The following is a 27,370-nucleotide window of genomic DNA, read 5'->3' as shown; positions in this document are numbered from 1 at the left end:
ATCTGTTTACATTCATTGTTTCTCACCAAAATGTGTGTCCCAGACGCCAAACACACACTTAGAATTCATTCCCTTTCCCTTAAAACATATGGAAAGACAATTTATTTAAATATACTGTTTTCATCCAGCCAGTGATTGTGAAGTATGAATGAAACAGCTGATGCAAATCAGCAAACGCAATCGCAACTTCAGGCAGCGCTCTGCCTGAATTAACACCATGCTCTGTTTCCTTATAATACTGGAGAGTGCATTTCTTTATTTTATCTTCAGACAACATAAAAATGTGCTTAGAATGAGGTCATAGTTAAGAACAATTAAAACTTAATGCCAGTCAATTCTCTTTAAAAGTGAGCCTTTGTTTTTTTTCTCTTTCCCCCCCACTGTTTGTCCCTTATAAAAGGCAAAATCAATAAAACATTAGTCATAAAAAATAAAGTCAGACATCGTAACTTTTGTTGAACAGAAGCCAGTTGGCTTAACTGAATTAACTGCGATTGGCAATTAGCCTACAATATAAAGGTGAATGCTGAAAGATAGAAGGAAAGAACATTCATAAAGTCAGTTATCTGACTTAATGTCCATTACACAGCAATATATATCTAAAGTTTGCTAACATAAGCTAACATTAGCCCCCATAATCGACTGGTTACACCAGGAGTAGAGCTGTTGTTGTAACGTTCCTCAGTGAAGTGACTTAAGCAAAGGCCTGTTTATTGCTTATAAAAGACTTTTTCATTTATAAGTGTTAGAATGTGTTCATTCTTTCCAGAGGTGGGGGACTCAAGTCACATGACTTGACTTAAATTACAAATCTGAGGACCTGAGACTTGCTTGACTAACATTAATAAAAGACTTGACTTTGACTTGATATTCATGACTTAAGACTTGAGATAGATGACTCGAAACGACTCGAAAAAAGTGTTTGCATTTTTTTAGGTAGACAAGTAGAGGCTAATGCAAAATAAAAATAAATAAATAAAGGATGATGTTGTAGACTGTAGTAAAAAGAAAACAGCGATGTGAACCTTTGACTGATGTGTTAATAGTCCAAGGTGAAGTGATGTGAACCTCCTGAGGTGAAGCCTGGGCAGGAAGTTAACACTGTGATGTAAAGTTTTTGTTGGACTTCTGTTTTTTACTTCAGAGTCCTTTAGAGCTTTGAAGCTATAATATAATTGAAGAGCCCCCCTCTCTATTGTTGTTCATTTAAGATAAGACATGATAAACTTTACTGATCTCACAACAGGGAAATTCACGTTTACAGCAGCTCAAAAAGTACAAAAAAGTTTCTACCTGTACTTTTTGATCAAATAAGAAAGCAGAAACACACAGACTGAGGTCTTACTCTGTGGAATTTCTCTTTTAAAAGCAAACTAAAAACTGATCTTTTTTTTGCGCACTTGTAGTCGGGCTTTAAGTGTATTTTTATTTGTTTTAGGAATCTGCATTATTATTGTTATCTCCCCTTTTTAAGAATAATGATAATAATACCTTCTTATCTTCTATGTATTTTACATGTCCTACTTGTTTGTATATATGTAATACTTTCTTATCTTATATTTTCTTTTTTATGATTGACTATATACACCTTTTACTAACAGACGTGGGGGAAAAAGGAGGCTTTTAGCTGATGCCACAAAATGTCAAATATCAGATCTATAAAGTGTACGCAGGCTGCAACAGTTTTTGTTAATACTGAAAAAAGAGTATACCATAAACTAGCACCAATATGTAAGCGTTCAAAATACAGTTTACGCGTCCCTCATCCCTTCCCTAGACTCTCATACACCCGAGTAAACAAAACGGACAAATAAGCAAACAAACAAAAGGAAAAATATACTTAAAACTGCACAAAACAGAACAAAATGCCACAAAACAATAATAAATACAGATGAGAAAACAGATGAGACAAAAGCAGTGACAAAATAAAAGGTAATTATAACTTCATAATCCATAATTTATGGCGTGTATACAAAGGCTCCAGGCCATGAAGTCCAGGTTTAAAGAAGGACAGAAAATGTCAGTTTGTTATAGAGCTCCTCTTGAAAAGTAAGAAAAAAGTGGAGATCAGAGAGCTTGACAAATATGTCCCTGGTTATTTTTTTTTCTCAGGTCAGTTTCTCTAATGGTAGGCGTTGTGATAATCAGCCCAGGACCACCTGAAAAATAGGAGGGGCTTCATTTTTCCAAAATAAAAGTGCAAATTTCTTTGCAAAGTATGTTATGGTAATTAATATTCTGCATTTTTTGAATGGTATCTTCTTGGATGGTAACAAAGATTTAAATTAAACTCTGCTTTTAGGTCTGATTTGGTGAGTAAATGAACTGAATTCCAGAAACTTTTCAACAGATGACATTACCAAAACATATGAATGAATGTTCCCTCAACCTTCCACAATTCTGTGTCTTTGACAGTTGGGTGTATTATCTTTGGAAATTTTATGCGTCTTTATGGACGCATGACTTGAACATGGTTCTCAAATGGTAATATTCACTTTTACTTGAGTAATTTTTTTCTGGGGGAAATAAACCTTTTCCATGGCAGCCATATTGATATAAAATAGTAGAGTAAACACAGGTGTTACTAATGAGACTAATTAAGGTTCTGTTCCATTCAGGTCAAACAGAATCAGGGTGCTGCTACTGTGCATGTTGACTCATTGGAAAGGCTCTGTCATACTAAATGGAATGGGACCTTAATTAGTACTGATTAGTTTGATACAAACATGTGGCATCAAGACCAAACAAAGCCGTCAGAGGAACAGAACATCCTGCAGCACCCAAACCCCACAAGATCATGTGTGCATTTTTGTCCTGTGGCTCTGGACATTTTCTGCACGTGTCTTCTTCCTTCATGATTATTTAACAGTTATAGTTATCTGTATCTCACAACATGCACATTGGTGTGATGGATATTATGTATCTCTATTACCTATAGTATTAAAGGGACAGGTCACCCCAAAATCAACAATGTATATGTTTATCTTACTGTAGTGCAAGCAGTGTTTATTCATCTAGATTGTTTTGGTGTGAGTCCTGCACAGGTCCAGATTTTGCAAACCCGTCCCTGCCTGCACCAGCCAGGTCCGTTCCGTTACCTGCAATAATCTCTCAAATCCACACCCACCTGAAACCATAAATATAAGCCCAACGACCCGACCCACATGCGCGATTAAAAACTGCGCTCCTGCAGCCATTGATGTGTTTCCACGGTGATGACGAGGCTTGCTTGCAGACAGCAAAAGCTAATACTTTATGAAACTTTGCACAAGCAGCAAAGCCACTGACAGCATTATTCTTACAGTTTTTGAGGGCACCAAAATCCTCCCAAACATCCGGCTTTGCCTTTAACGATGTATCGTCCACAATTTGGAGTCCTTCACTTTATGTTATCAGTTTTAGCCAGCAGCTAGCCTACATCTCTTTCAGATCCGAAAGTGACGTCCCATTGTTTGGCAGGATGTGGGGTCAAAGACTGTGTCACAGGCTTTCACAATAAAACCCTGCTGGCTGATTAGGCTTGATATTATGGCATTAGCAAATATAAATATTAAAAAAACTGCACAATTATATTTTTTCTGATCCCTTCAGGGGAAAAAAACCCACATTGTGTTGTTACATTAGTTCTGTCACCTGCAAAACAGCAACTAGTTGAATTTTACCCATGCCCACACCTGTGAATTTATATAAATATATATTTTTTTACCCTGAGCTTTGGAAATAGAGATGTAGTTCTACTGTACTACAGTAATTCCACCTGCCAACTGTCCCTTGGGGAAAAAAAAACAAACAAAAACATTAAACTCATGCTAGACGATTAAGTATTACATGCAGTTGGCGGTATGTGGTGTTAAATGTGCAAAGCATCTCTATTTTATCTTTCCAGCTGTAGATTCAAACATCTTGCCAAGTGTGCTGTGTTTTTGTATTTCAGTGTTTCACTCTTAATTTTAGAATAAGCTCAGGAAATGGTATGGAATAGATATGCTGTGTTTAAAAAAACAGCAAGCTGGTTTTCCAAGTGCTCGCAGCAATTAAATCTTCTCCTCCTGCTGTATACAAGTCTTTGTTGTAACACTGCTGGGTTTTGTCATTCAGAGTCATACGGGTACGTGACATCCTTTTCCAGTTAGAGAGGGAGGAGGAGAGTGAATTGTACCATGTGTGAACGTGCCAGTGAATATAAGTGTTTTTTTTTTTTTTTTTTTGTCTAAGTGAGTTCGTGGGGTGAAGTGGGTTATAGAGGCAAGAAAGAGAAAGGGAATCCTTTTATGTATTATCAAATGTTTCCCTTTAGAAATTCAACACTCTTTTCAATATTGAGTCTAAAAAGAATGTGCTCAAGACTTTACCCTGCCCGCTAGAATTAGTCGGAGGACCATTTTTAGTCATAAATTATGCACAGAAACAAAGAGATAGTCTCTTTTTTTGTTCTCTCAGCGTACGGGCCCGAGCAAACGCCTTTTAAAAATCTTTAAAATTGTCCATTCAACTCAAAGTTACTGAGTGTAGCAAAAATGTCGAAGACATAAAGTCGGGGGAAGATTGAATAAAATAATGCGGGGGGACAGATTAGTCATGGAGTTGAGCCCACACGCTCTTTCAGCCGCCGCACAATGCCACTTTTTATAAGCGGCCCCCATCTCCACAAAGGCTGCGTTCAATATATCGAGGATGATACATGGTCAGACGTGTAATCTCTCTTTGATTCTCTGCTCTCATTCATCCCACAACCTTTTCAGCCCTGACACTGATGAGCTACTGGGCTCGATCACACACACACACACACACACACACACACACACATACGCAGACAGACACACACTGTCAGACATGCACGCTCTCGAGACGTGGCACCGTAAATGTACATATGTGTCTATACTCTTGCACTGGTGAATGTACATGCTATTACATGGACACACACACACACACACACACACACACACACACACACACACACACACACACACAGTCAGTACTTCCTGGTCTTAAGAGTTCATTACAGCCACAGCCAGTCCTGGCATCTCTATTGCAGCTCCACAGTCTCTCTGTGGTTTTATTGACCAGAATGTTCAGGTGGTGTATGCACAGAGCCAGCTATTGTTGTAAGATAATGGCACACAGTGTGATGGAGGTTTAGAATTATAAACGATATTGGATTTTTCATATTGTGAAAATGTTATGGTTCCCTTCTCGGCCAAATAACTTAGGATTGCCTATAAGGTTCTACCTGTGGGTGAGCTGCATTTCACTGCTGATATGTCATGGAATTTGCACATTCTCATCCTGTTAAACTTTTACTGTTCTTATGCACCGTGGTGTCACTGTCACTGATCCTTAAGTGAAAGCGGGAGCCCCAGAGGTTCATGGAGTCTTTAGTTTGTCTCCCTCTTTGGTGCCCATTTCGGTGGTGTTTTTAGGAATGACAGTTAGCCACTATCAATTACTCCACACATGAAATATAAATTAATGGTCATTTGGTTTTCTTTAGGGTGCAGATAAACAGAAATTAATGGAGGACATGGAGGCCAGAACCTGAACATCAGATGTGTCTGGCCTCTTCATCCTTTAATTCCTAAAATGATGGACACCTCCTCATGCATTATCCTTTTCTTTGACATCTTACAATCCCTCAGATTTCTTTCACAACCAGTGGTGGACAAAGTACTCAACCCCAGTACTTGAGTCAAAGTATAAATACTCCTGGTCAAATATTACTCAACTACAAGTGAAAGTTGCTCAGTCAAAATTTTACTTGAGTTAAAGTACTAGAGTATTTGCTTTTAAAAGTAGAAATAACAAAGTATATTTTCTAATATCAATACACGCTGTATTGTTTTCACGATGCATTTACAGAAGTAACTCTCTGAAACCACCTGATGATGCACTGACCTGCTTGTAGAATCACTCTGCTACACAAAGTCTATAGAAACACCTATAAAAACTTCAGCATAGAAATACAATCAAAAACAAAAAGGACAGCTGTTGTCATTTTCTGATGTAACTGTATTAAAATCACATCATAAAATTAGATTAAAGCCGACTGTAAGGAGTTCTCCAAGTCTGTTAAGTAACTGAGATTTCTTTCTGTCTTCAGGAGCAGTATATACATGAATTATGTGCTATTTTTCACCCTGATGAAAACAATCCAACATTAAAGTCTACCTGGAATTATTTATCTTTTTCTAATCATAGTATAATCTTGAGATTTAATTTTGTCTTTCTCCTGCTGTCACCATTACTGAGTTTAGTTTGAATGAAAGAAGGAGAGCTTGCTTGTTCCTGTTACAGAGCATCTGACGTATTTCTGCTTTTCCATCAGTCCCAGTTGAGAGTGGGTGCTGTGATTGGTTTCCTTCTGTGGGGAACACAGCATGTGATCAATCGCATTTTAGAAAAGAAAAACCAGCAATAGCTGACTTCAAAGTTGTGCTTACACTAAAAGTAACGACAACCTTCCTAGATGTGTAGAGGAGTCATAAGCAGTGGTGGACAGTAATGAAGTACATTTACTTGCGTACTGTACTTAAGTACATTTTTTGAGTATCTGTACTTTGCTTCAGTATTTGTTTTTTTTAATTTATGACTTTTACTCCACTACATTTCAAAGACAAATATTGTACTTTTGACTCCACTACATTTCTAGGAAGGTTGTTGTTACTTTTCGACTAAGCACAGCTTTGAAATCAGCTGTTGCTGTTTTTTCTTTTCTAAAATGCAATTGGTCACATGCTGTGTTCCTCATAGAAGGAAACCAATCACGGCTCCTCTCAAGTGGAAATACGTCATCCAGGCACCCTCTGTAACAAGCACAAGCAAGCTCTCCCTCTTTCATTCAAACAAAAAGCGGTAATGGTGACCGCAGGAGAAAGACAAAATTAAATCTCAAGATGTTATTATAATTATTAATTATTCCAGGTAGCTTTTATTGTTGGATTGTGTTGATCAGGGTGAAAAATACCACATAATTCATGTATATACTGTTCCTGAAGACAGAAAGAAATCTCAGTTATTTAACAGACTTGGAGAACTTCTTACAGTTGGCTTCAATCTAAATGTATGCAGTGATTTTAATATAGTTAGTGTAGTGCAACAGTCCAGAAGACCTACTGAGATGTTTTTGGTGAGTTTTATTTTATTTCTGTTGAGTCTGAATGAAGCTGACCATGATGATGTTAAGATCACAGTACAGTCTCACTGTAGTTATCCGTTACGTAGTGTTTTCAGATGCTCATAAAAATAATCTGAGCCTGTCAGTGGCAAAAACAAACACAAGCATATAAGCAAGCATTACCTGTCCTGTGCGCTCCATGGTGCAATGGGGTGCATTTGCAGACAGCACGTCACCTGTGCTCCATTTCTATCACTTCTCTCTGCTTCCACAGTTAGTTTTTCTTATTTGTGGTGATTTAGAAACTTGTTGATCTATGCACAATGATGCAGCTAAAAACAAGAGCTGAAACTTGTTAACCAACTGTATGCTTGCCCCTCTGACACAAGGATATTTTAATAAGTGTGCCAGCTAATAAAAATATATATTCGGGATTCTCCTTGTTCCTCATTGAAATGTTCTACTTGTGCATTCTTCGATCTGCTTTATCCTGATGTTCTAATGCACTCTGACTGACAAAGTAAGAAAAAAAAAAACACTACTGAGGGGCCAACTGATGGCCTCAATCTTCAACTTTCAGGGGACAGCCGTAGTCTCTAAATAGTGGTCTTTGTCACCATCACATACAGTATGCTGACCAAACAGAATCCACAGAATTCCCCCACAACTATCGAATGACGCTCCCAGCTGCCTCGCCGCGTAACTGAAAGATCCACATGCCTCCAGTGTACACAAAACACACGTGTAAGTAGTAAACATACATAACTGCACATATGCACAAATATGCCAAAGCTTAAACACACACACTCCCACACCTAGACACATGCTGTAGCCCACATTTGCCACATGTGGCCATTTACCTCCTTCAAGCTATTCATTTTACAAATTCCATAACCTGTTAGAATTTCTTCATGTGAAGAAGATTGCTGCCTGGCCTCCGATTCATTATGGTGATTGAATTCCCTTCAATAGCAAACTTTTAAGCAAGAGAGTGAGAGAGACAGACGGAGGGGAGGGAGGGAGTGAGAAACTGAATGAGACAGAGAGAGAGAGAAAACATAAAGAAAGAGAGGCAGACAGAGGAACAGAAGAGTGACGGGAGAATGAGCAGGGGTTAGAGCTCGTCTGGGTGCTAAGAAACAAAAATGCAGTATTTTTCACCTCCTCTCACCTCTCTGCTTCCATCTTAATTCTCACGTCTTTACTTAATGTCTGTCTGCAGGGTTGTCTCTAGGATCAGATGCAAAATTACGAATGCAGTCCTCTTATTTTGGCCTCATTTGGATTTTTCAAGTCTGTCTTAATACAACACTCATTGCCATAAGTTTTATGTGTTTGTTGGAAGACTTATCAGTCCCTGTAGTCATTCCTCCTCTCCATTTTGGCCGACAAATGATCCCTTTATAACTTGACAAAAACGGGACAGAATGCTTTTCTGTTCAAAAACACATTCATGTCCAGCCTGAGCTAATATTACTCAGCAGTCTGAGTACTTTAAGTCTTTACCCTGGTAGTGTTGTATTGCAGGTGTAGTGTTGGTTTATTGCAGCTGTTATGTTCTGGCAACAAATCTACATGCAAGGAAACACTCTCTTTTTCATTTTCCCCAGTGAGCGTTTGTTTGGTTGTCGTGGAATCTGAATTGAAAAAACATGTGTGGCGCCTTTCCATATGGCGCCATCATCAGGTCTTTTTTTTTTCAGTACTTTTGTTTGTTACCAAATAACTGCAAAACTAATTCCCAACATTCCCATCAGCCTCAGTTGTACTTTGTGTTTAGTGCTAATTAGGAAGTTTGGCGAAAAAGGTAAACATAGTAGGAATCCCTCAGAAAGTGTGTGAGGCTTTGAAGCCAATTTCATATAGACCTAGTGGCTAAATCATACAATTACAGCTAATATGAAGCACATTATCATATAAGCTTCTCCCCATATGCATACATTGTGAATGAAACAGCTGTAAAATGATGTATTGAGCATCTTAACTCACTCACAAAATCATTTTATTCCCAGTCAAGGTAGTGGAGGGCTAAACTAAGTCTCTGTATGTATACATTCCAAAAGTGGCTTTTTTTTTTTTTTGGCTTCCTCTGTTCTACTCTGCCTCTGATTGGCTAGTACTTGTTGCCTTCATTGGTTGGGTTGGTTAGGTTTAGGCATGAGGAGTGAGAGGTTAGGTTTAGAGTATGATTAAGGTAAGACAGTCAGAGGCAGAGAGGTCATGACTTTGTCCTCCTGGGAAAAAAAATGATATCTGTATTCCTGTGTGAAATAGCCATAGTTTAGTGTTTTTTTTTCAAGAGCAGACTGCACCCTTTAGTGTGTTGTTTTATTGTGAGCAATCCAAGACACACCTGTGCAATAATGTTAAATCAACATCTCTATATATGCACCTGTCAGGTGGATGAATTATCTTGGCAAAGGAGAAGTACTCACTGACACATTTTTAAACACATTTTTGAACAAAATCTTCACAGAAGAAGTCTTAGAGTTTTTACTTCAATTCCTGAAAAATGTGAGCAAAAACAAAAAATATCCTTGTGTAATAAACTGTTGTTGTGAGCATGTTAGCATGCTGACATTAACATTTAGCTCAAAGCTCTGCTGTGTTTATGTACAACCTCACACAGCAACTAGCACGTCTGTAGACTTGTTTGTTAAGGTAGAAGACAGGGTATGTTTTACTGAGGAGATATCTAATGTGTACAGACAAAAACAAAAAGCAGTTGGACTTTACTGCTGATATTAGGCCCACATGTGACCTTCACCCTCTGAACACTCTGACTGGATCATACAGGCTTCTCAGCACAATCCTTACAGGGGAAATCAGCTTTATTTTATTATTTTTTTTTTACCTGTTATCCAAAAGGGGATTGCAATGTCCAAGGTATTTCTGTGATTTCATAGTCATTTCATAATTTACAAGAGCATCTTTTTGGGGGGTGAAATCAATGTTTAAACCCAGTACTGCGACAAAAAGAACTACAAACATGGCTCCTCTGCTGTCTTCTTTGCAATACTAGCTCTACATTAAGACAGCAATTAAAAAAATGAACATTTCTGCATCCCCCCATAAGGTTTGCTACATAACAAGTAAAAAAAAGTTTCTATATTTCCCATAAGGTCTGCACTGAGAAGCCTGTGTGACCATATCAGAGTGTACAGACTGCTGAGGTCACATACTGGGGGAAGGCTTATATTAGTTTCAGCAGAATTTGAGAATTTTTAACATTTCTGGGGCATCTTTGCTCTCCATTCCTGTAAAATTAGCCTAACTGCCTATCCAAGGCACACAAAAAGAAAATTGTGTGAGCATGTTGTGCAGTTGATCTGTATTTATAGATGGAAATTGTGTGTTTTGAACGAAACAGGTTTTTGGATTGGACTGACTGGACCTTTGCCAGTGCAACAGGACTGTTTACGTCAGAATATCAGTGGATTACTGGGAGTCTTCAGTGGTGAGTTTCCTCCGTTTTGTAATTGTTTGCTGGTTTGTGGCGCCGATTGTACCTGTTGTTGTCAATGTATCTTGAAATGGTTTGCATCGATTGAATCACACGAATTTCAGTTTTCTAATGTCATGTTACATGGTATACCTGGATGGACTGAATTCTGTGCAACCTTGCAGTTTTGTCCAAGCTGCAACTTTTCTGTGAATTTGACCAATCATTGTTGATTCCCACAAGGTCCACCAATCATATCAGTCCAACACACAACATCACACATGCATGGCTCAAGTAACTGACTCACTGTTTTGTTTTATTATTCACATTTTTTTTGTATTTATATATATTTTTTATTTTATCACAGGTACTGAGAAGAACACATCATCAGTGTCAGTGTTATTGACATTTAACAATGCTCTGTCTATAATAATAACTATAATTTTGTGCTGTTTTGACTGAAGTTGAGCTCCAGAAAATTTTGCTTCTTTGTGAACTAACCCCTAGGTACACAGAGTGTGGTTTTGATCTGTGTTTTGGAACAAGTTGCCTTTGAAAGAATCACAATGTTCTTGTGCAATTTTCACTTACTTCTGCAATTTCATTGCAAAAAAAATACCTACAAACATTGCAACAGTATACAATACATCAGTTTTTTTTTTTTTTTTTTTTTTTTTTTTTTTTTTTAGAAAAGCTGCTGTGAAATCAGGCATTTTGGGCTGCAACAATCCCAAAAACACCCCAGGAAGTCCTGGAGGGGCTAGTTTTGGTCAGATAATTGTGGCTGGCTGGGTTACTATGGGTCTTCAAATGTGAGTTGCCTGAATTTTGTAATTGTGTGTCTGTTTGTTTGTGGCGCAGATTGTACCTGCTGCTGTGAGTGTACCTCCAAATGACTGGCATCAGTTGAAACACAGGAATTTCAGCTCTCTAAGCATATGCCACATACATCGAATCTATATGTTTACATAGCAGTTGTGTACTTTGACCCCCTACCCCACTTAATGCAGGCCGACAAAGCCCACGGGGGTTAAAATAGCGAAATGAGGGTAGCAAAAGAGTCTATGGCAGAGCTCTAATCAGGGACTTTATAGCATTTCTGCATTTTTACAGTGTAGTCACATTAGAAAGAGATCTCCTTACAGCCAGTATGGACAGGAGGACTTATTAGAGACCAGAGATTCTCTCAATGTACATATGTGCATGTGAGTGTTGTAATAAGATAGACTTCAAAATATGAGACTCTCCTTTAAAAACGAGGCTTTGCTCATAATGGCTTACATACATAATTAGTATACATATGTAATTTAGCTTTTCTCTGACTACGTCTCTGTCTTTCTATCTGTCTCTGTCTCTCTCTCTCGCCGTCCCTCCCTCTTTCTCTCTCCTTCTCTTTCCTTTTTTACACCAGTAGCACCTGGACCTGCACTATTCATCATGCGGATGACTCGGAACATGAATTAGTTTTCTTTTTTTTACGGTGGAAGATGAGAGGGCCAGATGGCATAAAATTAAAAAAAAAAATCCTGGAAATAAAAAAAAAGAGGAGGAAAGCATGGATGGAGGGAGGAAAGGAGTTAAGGAAGGAGGGATGGAGGAGAGGACTATATAATTTAGCTCTTTTTTGGGCACTATATCGTCTTCTGTTCTTTACACTCTGTCTTCCATGTTATCGTAGAGGGCACATGGTAGTGTTGGATTAAGGTCTTGGATTTTTTACACCATTACGCTCTGCATTAGAGCTTTTCACATGACCTCCATTGTCGTTTCTTTATACTTCAAACAAGAAAATTGTGAAACTCTAATTAGTCTGTATAATTGAGGGCGGATGAAGCACTGCCAATCGGAGCTTGTCTCATGCAAGGTGGAGTGGTTTTGTTCGCTGGCTGTCTTTTCATGGTGGCCTGGCCTCTCTTTATTCCTCTCTTTCTCTCCGTCTCTGTCTGTCTCTTCCCCTGCTCTCTCTTAGCTTTGTGCTCGTCCCGTTTTTGAAAAGCAGAGAAAAGGCTCTACTCGAGAGGGCCACGAGGTGAGGGTTGCATTATTAGAGCATCAATTGTGACCAATTACAGTTGTGCGAGTGCATGCTCGGTACCTGCTTCATGCGGTTTGGCTGTGGGAGACCGCGGCGGCCGGGCTCCAACCAGCAGCAGGCCCTCGCCACCTCAGCAGCTACTTGTTTTCACCACACAACAACAATACGCTCCCTGCATCTGCTGTTAGTTTGCTTAGCTACTGTATTTGTCCTTATCTGCATTCAGCTGAATGAAAAACAGGTTCCTTTCTTCTTTATCCTGTTGTATCAAGCCGAGCGCAAACAGCAAAGTCTGCTGTGCGATAACACGCTGCCTTTGTGGAGTAATGAAGACATGCTCAGTGGTGAGACTGTTTGTTCAGGATGCAAAGATATGCTGGTAAATATGACAAAGAGGAAACTATAACTTCCAGTTGCTTACTGATGCCTTAACACTAAATCGATGTTATCTCTTTTCTGAAATTATAAAAACTATATGAATCAAATGTACATATTTGTTGTGACCATTAATCACTGATAGAGTCTTAAAGGATTTGTTTCTCTGTAATAAATTCAGCGCTCCAGTGGTTAAAAAGGCCATGGAATTGTGGTCATTTTGGTTCATTATCTCCACCAGGTGTACGCCTGGGGGAGACCATTGAATGGGAGCTTATCTCTCATACTACTGGACACATCCCCCTAATACAGTGGATCCCCAACTTTTTTTTTTGCATGCCCCCGTTCAGAAGCCAAAAAAAAGTTCCACCACCACACAATTCTTAACAATTATTCAATTAGGGAAGCGACTGATTTAAACAAACAAAAAAAAGGATTCGAATTGAATTTAAGTAAAATAAAGGTCAGCATGATAGCATCAGCAACATAAATTCATTTAACTTCATTTCACTCCATTTCTCCCCTGGTCCTGTGCTCCCCCTGCAGTGGCTCTGCACCCCACAAGGAGGGTCTGTCCCCCAGTCTGGGATTTTTTGTGCACATTTATTCCTGTATACTTAAGGACTTGCAGTGATTCACAATTTATTTTTTTTGGAAAATGCTGAAAAACCTGCTCTGTTTTATACTGACTGCTCCTCATCATCAACTGCTAGGCTAAAAACAAGTCTTACCTGGTGTGTTTCAGGCCATGTTTTGGCCGTTTTAGTTCAGAAACTGGCATCCATTGAAAAGATTCATCTCGTCTTAAACTTGAGCATCTGCACATTAATTTCATACCTGATCTGTTATAATCCACTAATGTTATGTACGATACGAGATGAGTGAATCCTTGCTGCTGTATGTCACTGCTGTGTCTCTTGACTGTAACTTGCTTAATTCTGAACCAATTTGGTTTTGGGGGTATGTGCAACTTTATTTAGAGAGGAAAGCTGAGTTAATGATTGGAAAGAGGGACAGGCAGGAGTCAAACCCACAGCCGGGTCCAAAGCACCAGCAAATGAGATGAATGCTTCACCAACTGAGCTTCCACGCCATCTGATAGTGATTACTTTTAACTAAATAAATTCAGTTACTAATGTCATTGTCAAGTGTTAATTATTTAGAATTTCTATATCTGTTATTGTGAAGCTGCCTAGTTCCTTGTAATGTTCTTAATAAATAATGTTTACTTTGAGAGGTTTGGACTTATTTTCCTGTTTATTTTTATTCAGTGTATTCATGTAGATGAACACCACATGACTATTTTATGAACTGTTATATGCATCTTAGAGGAAACTAAGACTACACTACACAGAATCATTGTATTAAAAGCTTTGCATACATCTAGCTAGATAAGAAAACTTACCCAATGCTATCAACTTATAGACTAACAAAACCACTGATGCTATTTGCTGTTAAGAAGCCTGTAAAACAAACAATTGCACCTGGATACTGTCTGTATAGTATATATACTAAGCTAATATATAAATGTCTTTCAATATGTATGTCTAGTCTAAGCTGTCAGTAGGCCTGGTTGGAAGATAACCCATCCTGTCCACTTTTTTAAAGTTTAGGCTGATTCCAGAGTCGACTGTGAATGTAGCTATGCTAATAAACAATCCCCCAACCTCAGTCTCACCATTTTCCAACCACAGTCTTCTTAAACAGATGGTTTGTCCTGGACAATCTGCAAACCCTGAAGAATAAAACCTGAGCAAACTGAGTTTTTAGTTTTGTCTTTGATTTGGGTTTAAAAGTCCAGAAAAGGCTTGTAAGTGGACCTTGAGTTAAAGGAGCTCACCGCTAGTTTTACAAATGAAGCTCAGTGTACTTGTCAGCAGCGCTACAATACACAGCCAGTGAAAACAGATGTATGATGTTGTCTGTGGCTCTAGAGGGAGCTTTTAAAAGTCTTGGAAAATAACCTCTCTCATCTCAACATGGACTGCAGATTTAGAATTTTGAACAGAAAGGAAGCATAACAAATTGGATTTGTGGGGTTTTCAAAGAAGTGGGCATTTAGGAGGCAGAGGAGAGATATCTGAGGCCCATCTCCATCGACTTTGATTATTCTTTTAAAAATCTCTCTCTCTTGAGTCCCCTAACTTTATGGAAGTGCAATATTAAATTCAGAGGAGCACACCTTCAAGATTTATTTTTATGACAGACTTTTTTTGTGAAAACACTTACACAAAGTAGGTTCCTCTTAACTTTATGTCTCACAATGAGCACAGGATACACACAATAGTTAATTATCAAACATTTATATGAAAATTACAGTTTGATTGTTGTTGTGGAATGTAACTTGCAAACAAACCTTTAAATGAATGCTTAATAGAAGAGTGCACTCTGAGCTCAGATCTCCAGGCAACAGATGGTGAAGCACCTACTGCAATGCCAGATGCAACCAGTGGAGATCTGCAAAGTTTTGAATGTTTTTTACGCCATATAGTGTAAGTTCCGTTATCTAGAGGTATCTAAAGTAACAAAGCATCCTGGGTTCACCAAGTGTATAAACAGTATAAAAAAACTAAATATGATGCTAAATACAAACTTCTTAATTTAAACCTGATTTATTGTACACATTTTGTTATTTATTTAGAACATTACAAGCAGTCAGATGGCTTTACGACATAATAGATATGGTAATCTTCACTTGATGTTGCTTATTTATTGGTCAGAGCCTGCATGTCCCAGTGGAAGTTGTGGCAGATCAGAAAGTTCATGGTTTGGCATAGAGCTGATTAGATTGCCCCCAGTAACTGAATTAAATTCCAACAAGTAACCACTATCATGCTCGGTTTCTCATGTTTAACCAAATCTCATGAAAATCAGTTCAGAATTAAGTGAGTTAGTCGATTTTTGCAGAGAAGTCTGCAATCATCTCATATTGTGCCTAACCTTAGTGGCTTATAACATAATAGGTATGGAACTAATCTGCAGATTCACCAGTTTAAGATGAGACCAAACTTTTCAATGGATGTCAGTTTTTGAGCCAAGACAAAGACCAAATTGTGACCTGCAACAGACTAGGTATGACTTGTTTTTAGCCTAGCAGTTGCTGATGGCTGGTCAAGAGGAGTGAGGAGCCAGCAGTTGATATGAAATGCAGCACATATAAAAATACGCTTCTCAAAAATGCAAATCACCACAAAGATGAGAGGCAGGCCTAAATATGCACAAAGAATTTTAGGTTGATGTTCAGAAGTAAGTGAGATTAGCTCCAACCCTGTTGGTTATACACGCGACCTATCGCCTGGTGGAGATGATAAAACTCTAAAACACTAATAAAAGTCCTTCATCAGATATAACTACAACATTTTGAAGGAAAGGTTCCAGCACACAGTGTGTGACTGTATAACTCCATGTCTAGATGCATTCAGAGCAGTGTAGGTATGGAGACAAAGGATGGACTGACCAGTAAATACAACTGTCAACAATGGCAGCTGCAGAGATCATCCACTACACTACACAACATGTCAACCACCAGCATACACACACACACACACACACACACTCACACACTCTCACACACACACACAAGGCATTCACACGTGTGGCAGTGCCGGTGCGGTGTCGAGCGGCTACTGTCATGCTATCAATCATGGTTACGAGGCCAGCGCTTCCCCGCTACGTTAACTTCATGACCTCTGGACCCAATCTCAATTAAATTTCTGATGAATCTATGATTCATATACAGTCTCCTGTCACTGGCCTGTCATTCAACACATCCTGACGAGAAACCGGGCCCTTTTTATTTTATTTTTGGACCAGATGCAAATAAAGCAACAGCTCAGGGATTCAAGAGAAGAGAGGAGAGGGAGACGAAAGATGGAGAAGAGAGAGGATGAAAACATCAAGGAAATGATTGCGGGGAGGTTGAGTGTGTTCGCTGCACACCAAAGGGGGTTAAGACAGGGTTTGGCTGGCGAAGACAAGCCAACAGAGACACAAAGTGCTAAATCTAAAAAGTTTCTCAGGCATTGTTTAGAATCCCTAACAAGGGGGACTGTGAACAACAAGGAACATAATTTAGATTTCCTCCCCCCTCGTCTGTTTTCCTTTTCCATGTACCCAAGCACATAAATAGCTATCTTAACAACTTGATGCTATTTTGAATAGGGGCTGCATCTCCCTGTGGATTTCCATGAGTGAGGCAATTTGCCGGCGAACAGGTGCGTTTTTAATGCTTTCATACAATTAAAACAGAATCTACCTTCCTTCTCCCTTCCCTGTTTTCAGAGGCGCCCTCCTTTCATACTTAGGTTGAATTGATTTAGTTTGTCTAATTAAACTCAGAATAAGATGTTAATTACCTAACAAGGTCACCTCTCTCTACCACCAAATTTACCGTTGGTATCCTTTCTTCAACAGTATTTTCTTCCAGGATTCAAAGGGAAAGTAGAAGAATGGTGTTAATTGCCTATATGCAGTGTCCCATTTTTAAATTTGAACGTCTTTTTTCCCCAGAAATTTCCTTTTCCTGGGTCTTTTTGAGCTTTGAGAAAATGGGGATTCATTGTGCCATTGTTCCTTTCTCTCTTGTCCTCCACTCAGAAACGATGCGTCAACTCATCACAATATGGCCTTTGTCTACATTTACCAAGTTTCCCATACTCAGTGAGGAGGAAGAGAGGACGACTGGTTGGGGGGACAATGGTTTGTGTTAAGAGGGAGCACGGATCAGAGATAGGCTGCACAGTGAGTTTTCCTCACCGCAGGCCGATGTTTCACCCTGTAGCACAAAGTTGCTTTTCCACACTGTCATAACTGAATGTTTGCTCAAGTAGGCTGATACAAGACTAATGATGATGATAGTAATAATAACTTTAGCACCCTTTAAAAACTGCGTCTTACAAAGTACTTTGACAGGCAAAATAAGGCAGGGAGTTAAGTGTTATCAGAGGCTAAAAAGTAGGACCAAACAAGACCAAATAAAAACGAAGTTGAAAGAAAAAGACTCTTAAAAAGATGCTGAAAGGTCACACAATTTCAAAATAAATACAATATAAATCAGGCACATGGCAATATAAATAAAACCAATAAAATCAATAACATTAAAAAATATACTAAAAAAATAATAAATAGGCTGAATAAATTAATAAAAAAATAATTAAAAAAATAAGAATAAAGCAATAAAAATAAGCGAATAAAAAAAGAAATGATAGAAGCAATAAAAAGCAATAAAAACAATAAAAAGACCGCATCACATAAAAGCAAGTCTATAAAAAAGGATTTTAAGAAGTGATTTAACCCTCTAGACCCCGGCTGAATTCTAGAATGTTGCTGGCATTTGTAGGTTTTTAGATCCAGTCTGATTGTACATATTTCTAAAAAAAAAAAACACAGGACAAAACTGTAAATAGCTGTGATGAAATGAATCTGAGTCTGCCTAAAAGAAGAGAGAGTAACTTCAGGTCATTTTTATAACAAGTATGATCCACAGCATTTCTCTCTGTTTGCTTCTTGAAACAACATTCAGACAACAGATCATTACTGGTTAATGATGAGCTTTCAAAATAAAAGCAAAAGGTCCAACACTTTACCCCATACAGCTATGTTAAAAAGACAAACAACAGTAATCTAGCAGTATAGTGTTATTGGCAACTCATATGAGAAAAGTTGCAGAACTTATTTGTGGAAAAGTTCTGAGCCTTCAGTTGTCCATAATGACTCTTCATCTCACTTCATCGTGGAAAACAGCGTCTGTCTTGGGCAGAGGGAGCCGGAGAAGTTCTGGTTATAAATCACAACTTAGAGAATGTACAACCAACGCTCAGGACTTTTTTTTTTCCTGTATTTTAATACTCTGGGGATGATTTTAAATTGATGGGTGCTATAGTGAAATATAGAGCAGGTGCTATGGGGTCTAGAGGTTTAAAAGATGGCACTGATTCTGCAGTCTTATCTCCTCAGGTAGTCAAGGGGTCCTGATGGCAAAAACAAGGTCACCTTTGGATTTAAGCCTCAACATCAAGAAGGACCCCACCTGAGCATCTAAGGCTGCAAACTGGCTCCTAAGGGGTCAACATTTCAACTATGAAGCTTGGGACCAGATCCAGACGGGCTTTAAAAGTGATCAGTAAAATCTTCTGTTGAACCAGTAAGAAGCCCAGCTGCTGTGTTCTAAACCAGTTAGAGGTGAGACAGCGATTTATGGTTAGTATAGGAAAGGAGTGAGTTACAGTGGAAAATAAGTGTGTCCAAGTCATCCTTTTAGCACCTTTAGCAAGATTTTTAACTTACACAAAACAAACATTAGAGGCTCAGTGAAATTAAAAATCTCTTTTACAAAATAGCACCACACAGACAATAAAACATTGAGATTACAATACATATTACACAGGCTTATAATGAATTAGATAAATAATATTCAAGGATCACAAAACACAAAGGATAAAATAAGATTGCAAAATAACAGCAATAAATATGCCCTAACAAGTACTATAAACACAGATGCAGACAAGATTAAAATTCTTTAAAAATGAAAGCATAAAATGGATTAATAAAATTATAAAACGGGTGACACTAATAAACACAATATATTTTATGCTCTAACTAAATGATTGATTTAGAAACACTGACTAACACTATTAGTCTGCCCCCTTTGCAGAGTTACCTGAAGCTGAAATGTATTTCAATCAGGGGCAGCAGACATGAAGGCTTTAATTCCTTCCTCAGTGCACATCTGTCTGTGGGGTTTCATCACCAGGAGTAAGCGGGGAGGGGATCATGTGATCGCCTGCGTGTGTGTGTGTGTGTGTGCGTGTGTGTGTGTGTGTGTGTGTGTGTGTGTGTGTATTTAAAATCCACTGAACTGATTAGCCGAATTGTTTTTTTAAATTCTGTGATTCAGAATTTTTTGAAAACCTTGAAAACTTTTTTTTTTCTTCGTCAGTGATAGTCATGGCCATTATTATGTTTTCAGGTCATCCCATTCTTGTGAACAAGATATCTCAAGAACACCTTGAAGAAATTTCTTCAAACTTGGCACCAAATGTTCCCTTGAACTCAAGGATGAACTGATTAGATTTTGGTGATGAAAGGTCATGGTGACCTCATTTAAAACATTTTGGGGCAATAACCTAAGAATTCATTATGCTAATTATGACAAAATTACACAGAAATATCCAATAGTATAAAATGATGCGGTGATGACATTTTATATCCAAAAGGTCAAAGGTTAACCTTACTGTGACATCATTATGTTCAGTTCTCTATCAGTTCTCTGTCCTCCTCTGTAAAAAATAGTCTCTAGGAGAAGACAGCATTCCAATCTGCCAAAAATACACTTTTAATAAAACACCTTTTATTCAGTTTCTTCAAAGTGACAGGTCAGTATACTGATAACTTCCATATTAAAGTCCTTCAAAGTCATCACTGCAGACATCACGTGAGTGTGGACATATAAACTGAACTTGACTGGCTGGTGCAGACATACATCTATGGGGCAGTAATTCTATTTTTTGGCTGCTCTTTTTATATACAACCATGGACAGCTGCTCACTCTTCTTCACTGGCCACCAGTGATCAATGACTGCTTCAGTTTCAAATCTTGCTTCAGCTCGGGACAATGTATGTTGAAATCATGTTGATGTTGACAGAACTTTGCAAATCTCTTCTGGTTGCATCTGGCAGTTGTAGTGGCATCGCAGCAGGTGTTTCACCATCTGTGTCCTGGTGGGGATCTGCACTCTACTGAGTGACCTCTTCTAGTTGAGCTTGTAAAACATCAATAGATATAGGTGATCAGTTGGGTTGAGATCAGGGGACTTTGGAGGCTAAACCAAATGTTTCATACTACATACATTTATCAGTGAGCTTTCATATAATCGCATGTTTTTTCAGGTGTCCATTTCATTTGTTACCCATCTGTATGCCTATTCATATTGCGTCCACTTTACGGCACTTGAGCCTATTATTCACAACACCAAGTGGTCAGTCAGCTGTGCATTAGCTCAGTAGTTAATAGGGCTGCCCTTTTACCACTGTACCAAATTTGCAAAAATGTTGCGTGGTGGTTAATGTCTAATACAGAATTTAGCTCTCCAGTGTCTCCATGTTGGGCCAATAATGGAAGGTTTGCCTCCTCTTAAGTTTGATTGTGCTCTATAATCAAATCAGTGAGGAACCACATCCACTGCAGAGCAAGTCTTTCCTTGTTCTTTGGGCCAGCCCTTGGACAAAATCTCCTGCAAATCCATTTATACATTTCTAAGCTCAGAGATGGTCAGTTGAAACATAAATCCAAACCTACCTTAAATACATGTAAATAATAAAGTAGTGCATGAGGAGTAAAAACCACACAAAGGTGTTGAATGTTGCTCTTCTACTTATTGTGTGAGTTACAGTTTTTCATGTTCTTCACCTGCAGACTGGAAAGTTATTTTTTTTTAACTCAGTGTATTGCTGATCTGATTCAGTGTGATTTAATGGGATGGCATATAAAAAGCATGACAATTTTAAGGACATTTTGTGTATAATGTCACATTTTAAACTTTTTGCGTGTCATTGACACTGTTACAGATGCTGCATTTTATCAGTTTTGGACATTTAGGAATGGACAAAATCAGGTGACCTTGGTTGTCATGGTAACAACAAAGACATTAACAGTTGTAGTTTGGTTAGGCCTAGGCAACAAAACTACTTGGTTACGATTAGGAAAAGATCACATAAAGTGCTTAACTTAAGTATTTTATGAAAGGTAACTTTCCGTACTTTCCGTCTCTATCACATTTGAGTGAAAAATGGTGCTCTGGTAGCTCATTTAGTAAAGTGTGCGCTCTTTGTACAGAGGCTGAGGCTTTGTAATGTTTCCAGACAGCTCATTTTAATACGCAAACTGTAAATGTGTCTTGAAGGATCAGTGTGTGTTTAGTGACATCTAATGTTGAGCTTATAGATTGAAGAACACCTCGCCTCACCCTCCCCTTCCTAGCGTGTAGGAGAACCTACACAAAACATGAAAGGCTGTATCGAGAGCCTTTGTTTGTCCATTCTGGGCCACTGTAGAAACATGGCGGTGGGTGGAGCATGGAGGAGGACCCACACACTCTTTAGATATAAAGCTCTCTTTCTAAGTTAACAAAAACACAACAATTCTTATTTTTTATGTCATTGTACACTAACGAACACATATTTCAGAATATTCTATTCAATTTCTGCCCCATTCTGACAATAAAGCCATCTAAACTGTACACACTAGACATTTAAATATGCACTTGATGGCTCACTGCCTTTCTGCCTTACTACTTTTTTTTTTTTTCAAAGAGATGAGCTCACGAATTCCAATGTACCTGTACTGTCTTGTACCTGTGCCAATGGCAATAAATCTTGTGAATATTAAATTTTAGGTAGATAACACTGCTTTGCTAAGGGTCAAGCACCTAAAACAACATTTTTTTTTGCAGTAAATACCTGAACTTTCCTCTTTCAGTGCAGTCTAGTCAGAAAGACAGTGGGGGAGACGAGGAGGTGAAGAGAGAAGAGAAGGGTGAGGAGGAGAAGGGGAAGTTCAGGGGCAAGGAAGAAAGAGGAGTGGGAGGGGAGTGGGAGGTAAATTAGGTGTGTAATGTGAGGTTGATATGAAGTGATTGAGTGTGGTGACCTCCTGTCAGGAAGCGGCCTGCTCCTCAACAAACCTTCCTCCTTACTGACGCTCAGACAAACCTTCTCCTCCTCCTCGTCCTCCTGCAAAGACTCCTTCCAACAGATACACAGTCTGCTCAGAGATCCTCCTCATCCCCTCCTGCTGTCTCTCAGTGACCTTTTATATCCAACAATAACCTGTGCTGTAGCAGGAATAGGTCTGGATTACATTTACACCTTACATTTAAACATGTCTGCTGTACACGTTTTATTTTCCCTCAACAAAACCAACTCCAGCTTCTCTAGATGACTGCATCTTCCATGGATCTTGTGTGCGTTTACACCTGATTTGTTTCCTGTCTGACTACCCAAACTGAATAATTGAGTAATAACAGGCAGTTACTGATGAGACCTTTAGACAGTTTATTTACCATACATTCTCAAATAGTGGCCAGGGTGCTTTATTTACCTAAAATCAAACTGAAGCTTCATCTGACACAGGCTTTTAAAAAGACAAATCTTTACCTGTAAAATGCTTGTTTTTATATTTGAACACATTTTAAAAAAGAGCCCTCCACATTCTCTGATCTGCTGCCGTTTTAATTTGCTGGTAATGCTGTTAATGCATCATCAACACTTTTAAATTTTGTCAGTATAACAACAGACTCCTTCTGACATGCCATTCTCACTGACTATATTATTTGTTTTCCACTTTTCCATTTTCTTCCTTAGATGTTAAGGTACAGCCAAGACTTCTTGTTATATTTCACATTGAAATTTTCTTGTATGACACTACATGACATTCATGTTTATAATGCATTATAAATCTACTTGTAATGTGTTATAACCTGCTTACAGCCCTCTATAATTAAGTAGTCTATAAATAAGTGCTCTTAAATATTCATCATGCTTTATAAGCATTGCTCATATATGCAGTACTTCTAAGCCTATGCTTATAATTACTTATTAAGTCATTATAGTACCTCATAATTGTGGGTGACATTTTTTTCACAAGGATGAACAATGTTATAATAATTTAATAATAATGCATTATAATAAAAGTTCCTCTATTGGGTCACTGGGTACTTTAAGTGAAGTAATGGAATGGCCTGTAGTGTGTATTACCGTAGGAAAAAGGTTAAATCAAACAGGTCATACATTTAGAAATGACATATAATCAATAACTTTAGTAAATGTATCTTTGCTAACCTTGTCTTTTAACTTTTATTTTTTTTATTTTTATTTATACTAGGATTAGTGAATTTGACACTGATTCTTTTAGAAAATTTTAAAAAAGTCAGAAAGAGACCAGATATTGAAATATTATTACTCTGCACCTCAAGTCATTATGAAGTGTTTTATAATATGTTATAATTATTGTTATGAAGCATTATGAATAATTATGAGTGCTCAGAACTATAATTATACAGTACTGCAAAACTATTATAACAACTAATGCATTACAGGTGTCATAGAAAGTTTTTCAGTGGCTCAAAGACAGTCCCTAACTTTGCTTGTAAACAGAGACAGAATGTGTAGATTTTTTTAAATGGCAAAACAGAAGCAACTAGAATAATATATTAAAGAAGGAAATTATTTCTGTTAAAAATAGAAATTCTGATTGGTACACGATTAGACGCATCTGCTGTGATGAAATGAGAGTAAAATGATCATAGAGCAGGGATCTATCTTCCCCCAACATTTCAATTTTCAGCACTTTAGCAGAGTCTCACTTCATTTAACACTTGAGCAGCCAATGTGGTCATCTTGACCATTTTCAAACTTATATGTGTGATAACTTTATTGAATTAAAAAATATAATACTACTGGTATTTGACTTTTCCTAGAAGTGTCTGTATTTTCATTTAAAATCAATTATTATAATAATTAATCATATAAATTACACAAATTCAAACAAAATGTGATCATTTTGACCATTTTGAGCCATAGGTGAGCATTCTGACCACATAGAAATTTCCACTGTGATATTGTTACTTTTTTTTACAAAGTTGGAGATGCATCTTGGTTGCTTAGCAACTGTCATTGTCTCTGTCAATAAAACTTCACAAAGGGTCTTGATTTCCAATTTCACAACATTGAAATAGCAATAATTAATTAATTAGACTCAATTAAAAATAAAGTAGGGGAGACCAAGAATGGTTTTAACACTTTTTGTCTCAGCACCTATAACTAATTGAATTTTTCTGTTTAAGCTCTCAAATTGTGAAACAAAATACCCGTATGTCTTACAAATAGCAATGTTTCCAACTTTTTGGGGTTTTTTATTTTTGTATTCATTTCCAGCCTTTTCTCATAGGCTATGATTCATTTCTATGATGGTTCTAGGGGAAAATTTATTATTTTTATTATTAATGTTAAAATACCATCTTTATAGTCTTATAAAATATATTTAACTGTGTCTTGCCCTGAGTAATAGAAGTAATAGATAAATCTAAAATTTGAATTATCCTCCAGAGAAATACTGTAACATATGCAGTAATTACAGTTTACTACACACGATGGCATGTATACTGATAAATATATAAATATATTTTACAAGATTTACATGCCAGTGTTATTTCATTTTTAAAAAGATAAACTAACAGAGTAAATGCATTAATCTCTTAGTCTGTTATTTATCATGAGAGATAAGAGTTTGGAAATCAAAGGTCAAAATGACTGCTGATGGCTGTTCGAGTAGTCATGGAATTCTGGGACTTGTAGTGTTAATGTTGATGAAAAAACAAAAACAATATCCACATGTCTACATCACATTTCCTTTCACTGTTTTTTCACTCTGCTTTTATTTCACCTGGCCGCACCCTAAGCTATTGATTTGAGAAGTCAGTCATTATCAGGAAGTATGCTGTTTTAAACGTGTTAGAAATAAAGGCCACCCACAGAAAGTCAAACTGCATCAAACAAAGCATGTCACAGGGCTGTAATGACTTGATTGATGAGTGATTTCTGGGAAATGCAGTGCAGGAATAGCTCAGCAATGACACTAGAGAATAAAACAGCAACATAACAAAAGGATCTTTTGGAATTCTGGTTCCTGCACAGCACTGACATCTTGAAATATCCACATCCTGAACTGCACACATCTCTCTGACTTCCCTTTATTATCTGCACTGTACTAGTTGGATCAATCTCTCTCTTTCTCCTCTGTCCTCTCCTCTCCTCTCCTCTCCTCTCCTCTCCTCTCCTCTCCTCTCCTCTCCTCTCCTCTCCTCTCCTCTCCTCTCTGTCTCAGCCTGTGTTATGTCGTGTTGTGTACCCCTCCCCTTTGCCAATGAAGAGAGGAACAGGATGACAATTATCTAAAACACAATTAAAAAGTGTTAATCTGATTATTTTAGTGGATAAAGCACTCGACTGACATTGAAAGGTGTTTAGAAATAGCCATACATGCCCTTGTTGCAACACAGATTAAAAAACTGTGTGTGTGTGTGTGTGTGTGTGTGTGTGTGTGTGTGTGTGTGTCTGTGTGTGTCTGTGTGTGTCTGTGTGTGTCTGTGTTGAGAGAGAGGAGATCAGTGTGAATTTGGTACAGAGCTATCATGCATTTGATTTAGGATAAAAAGGTTTTTAAAAACATTACAGGTCCCTTGCATCAATTTTTAAGAGCTCCACATTTTCCATATGTCCTGATTTGTTGTGTTTGCAGCAAACAAACTTTTTTTTTTATGTTGAACTCCTTCTCTGCACAAGCACTGATTCTGATCTGTTTCCTTTTATCTCCCATAACCTCAACTTGTATAATTTGAAAATTTAGGCATGATCAAAAATGTTACATATTTCTTTGCCAATGAAAGTTCCCATCACTTAGTGTCAACAGGATAAAAGGTTGGCTTGTGGTAGGAATAGATGACATTTATTTGTGATTAGAAAACCTGATTTATTTAAAGTAATACACTCGAGACAATGCTGGTTCATGCATTCTCAGCATTGAGCATATTTGAAATCGGTAATCTGTTAATCAAAACAGGAAAACAAGATCGCTGTATTTATGTGACGGGCCCTGCTGTGTTTGTTGTCACATCTGTTTCAGCCCAGTGGCGACACTGATCTTTTTATTCAGTCTTGCTTTATTCCCTTTGTTATGAATATAGACAAACATCAGGAAAAAGGGACGGTGCATTTCCACATGTCCATAGAGTGTAGAATAAATAGTGGATGAAGCTCTTCAGTCTTCAAAAGAAACTGCATTCTTTTTAATGGCCAGCAGGGGGTGACTCCACTGGTTGCAAAAAGTAGTCAGATTGTGTGTACTCTTATGGCAAAATGAGCCTACTTTTCACGCAATGTATGTCCCCATTCAATAGTTTCCTGATGAGTTTATGGTCTCAGTTGCTGGTTTAAAGTCTTCTTCAATAGAGCAAAATGTTCAGTTTGTAAATTATGGTCCCATTTAGAGTAAAATACACAATGAAGCCATGTGTGTTTTGGAGCGTGGGTACCTTGTAATTTAAAAGTCGCAACCATGACGTGTCCTCGGGTTCTCAGTCAGATCCAATCATGATAGAGGCGTAGTAATGTGCATCTTCTCCAGTTTGTCCAAATATGGTCGCTTCTGGTTTAAAAAACACGAAGACAGCGACAGCCATAATGCCAGACTTCAGGCTTTAAAACAGTCATCCACAAACCAATGGGTAAAAATGATTTGAGGTAATGGGAGAACTGAGAGTAATATTAACAGCTTGATTTCAACTTTTACATTTTCGACATTTTGACAGGGGACAATTATTCGAAACCACTTCACTGGCTGATATTTAAAACT

General features: G+C 37.9%; 1 long non-coding RNA gene across 1 annotated transcript in view; it reads left to right on the top strand.

The window, feature by feature from the left end:
• The first annotated feature begins 10,477 nt into the window (after positions 1–10,477).
• LOC146333314 (uncharacterized) overlaps positions 10,478–27,370 on the top strand; it is a 68,432-nt gene continuing 51,539 nt past the window's right edge. The window contains exon 1 of the long non-coding RNA XR_014771322.1: positions 10,478–10,568. This is a non-coding gene — a long non-coding RNA (uncharacterized LOC146333314). The remainder of the gene's footprint in view (positions 10,569–27,370) is intronic.

The sequence above is a fragment of the Lutjanus erythropterus genome, chromosome 1 (genome assembly GCF_056507025.1).
Source record: "Lutjanus erythropterus isolate fLutEry1 chromosome 1, fLutEry1.hap2, whole genome shotgun sequence".
Lineage (NCBI taxonomy): Eukaryota > Metazoa > Chordata > Actinopteri > Lutjaniformes > Lutjanidae > Lutjanus > Lutjanus erythropterus.
Note: the sequence above shows the minus strand (reverse complement) of the source record. Positions and strands in the feature narration are given on the sequence as shown.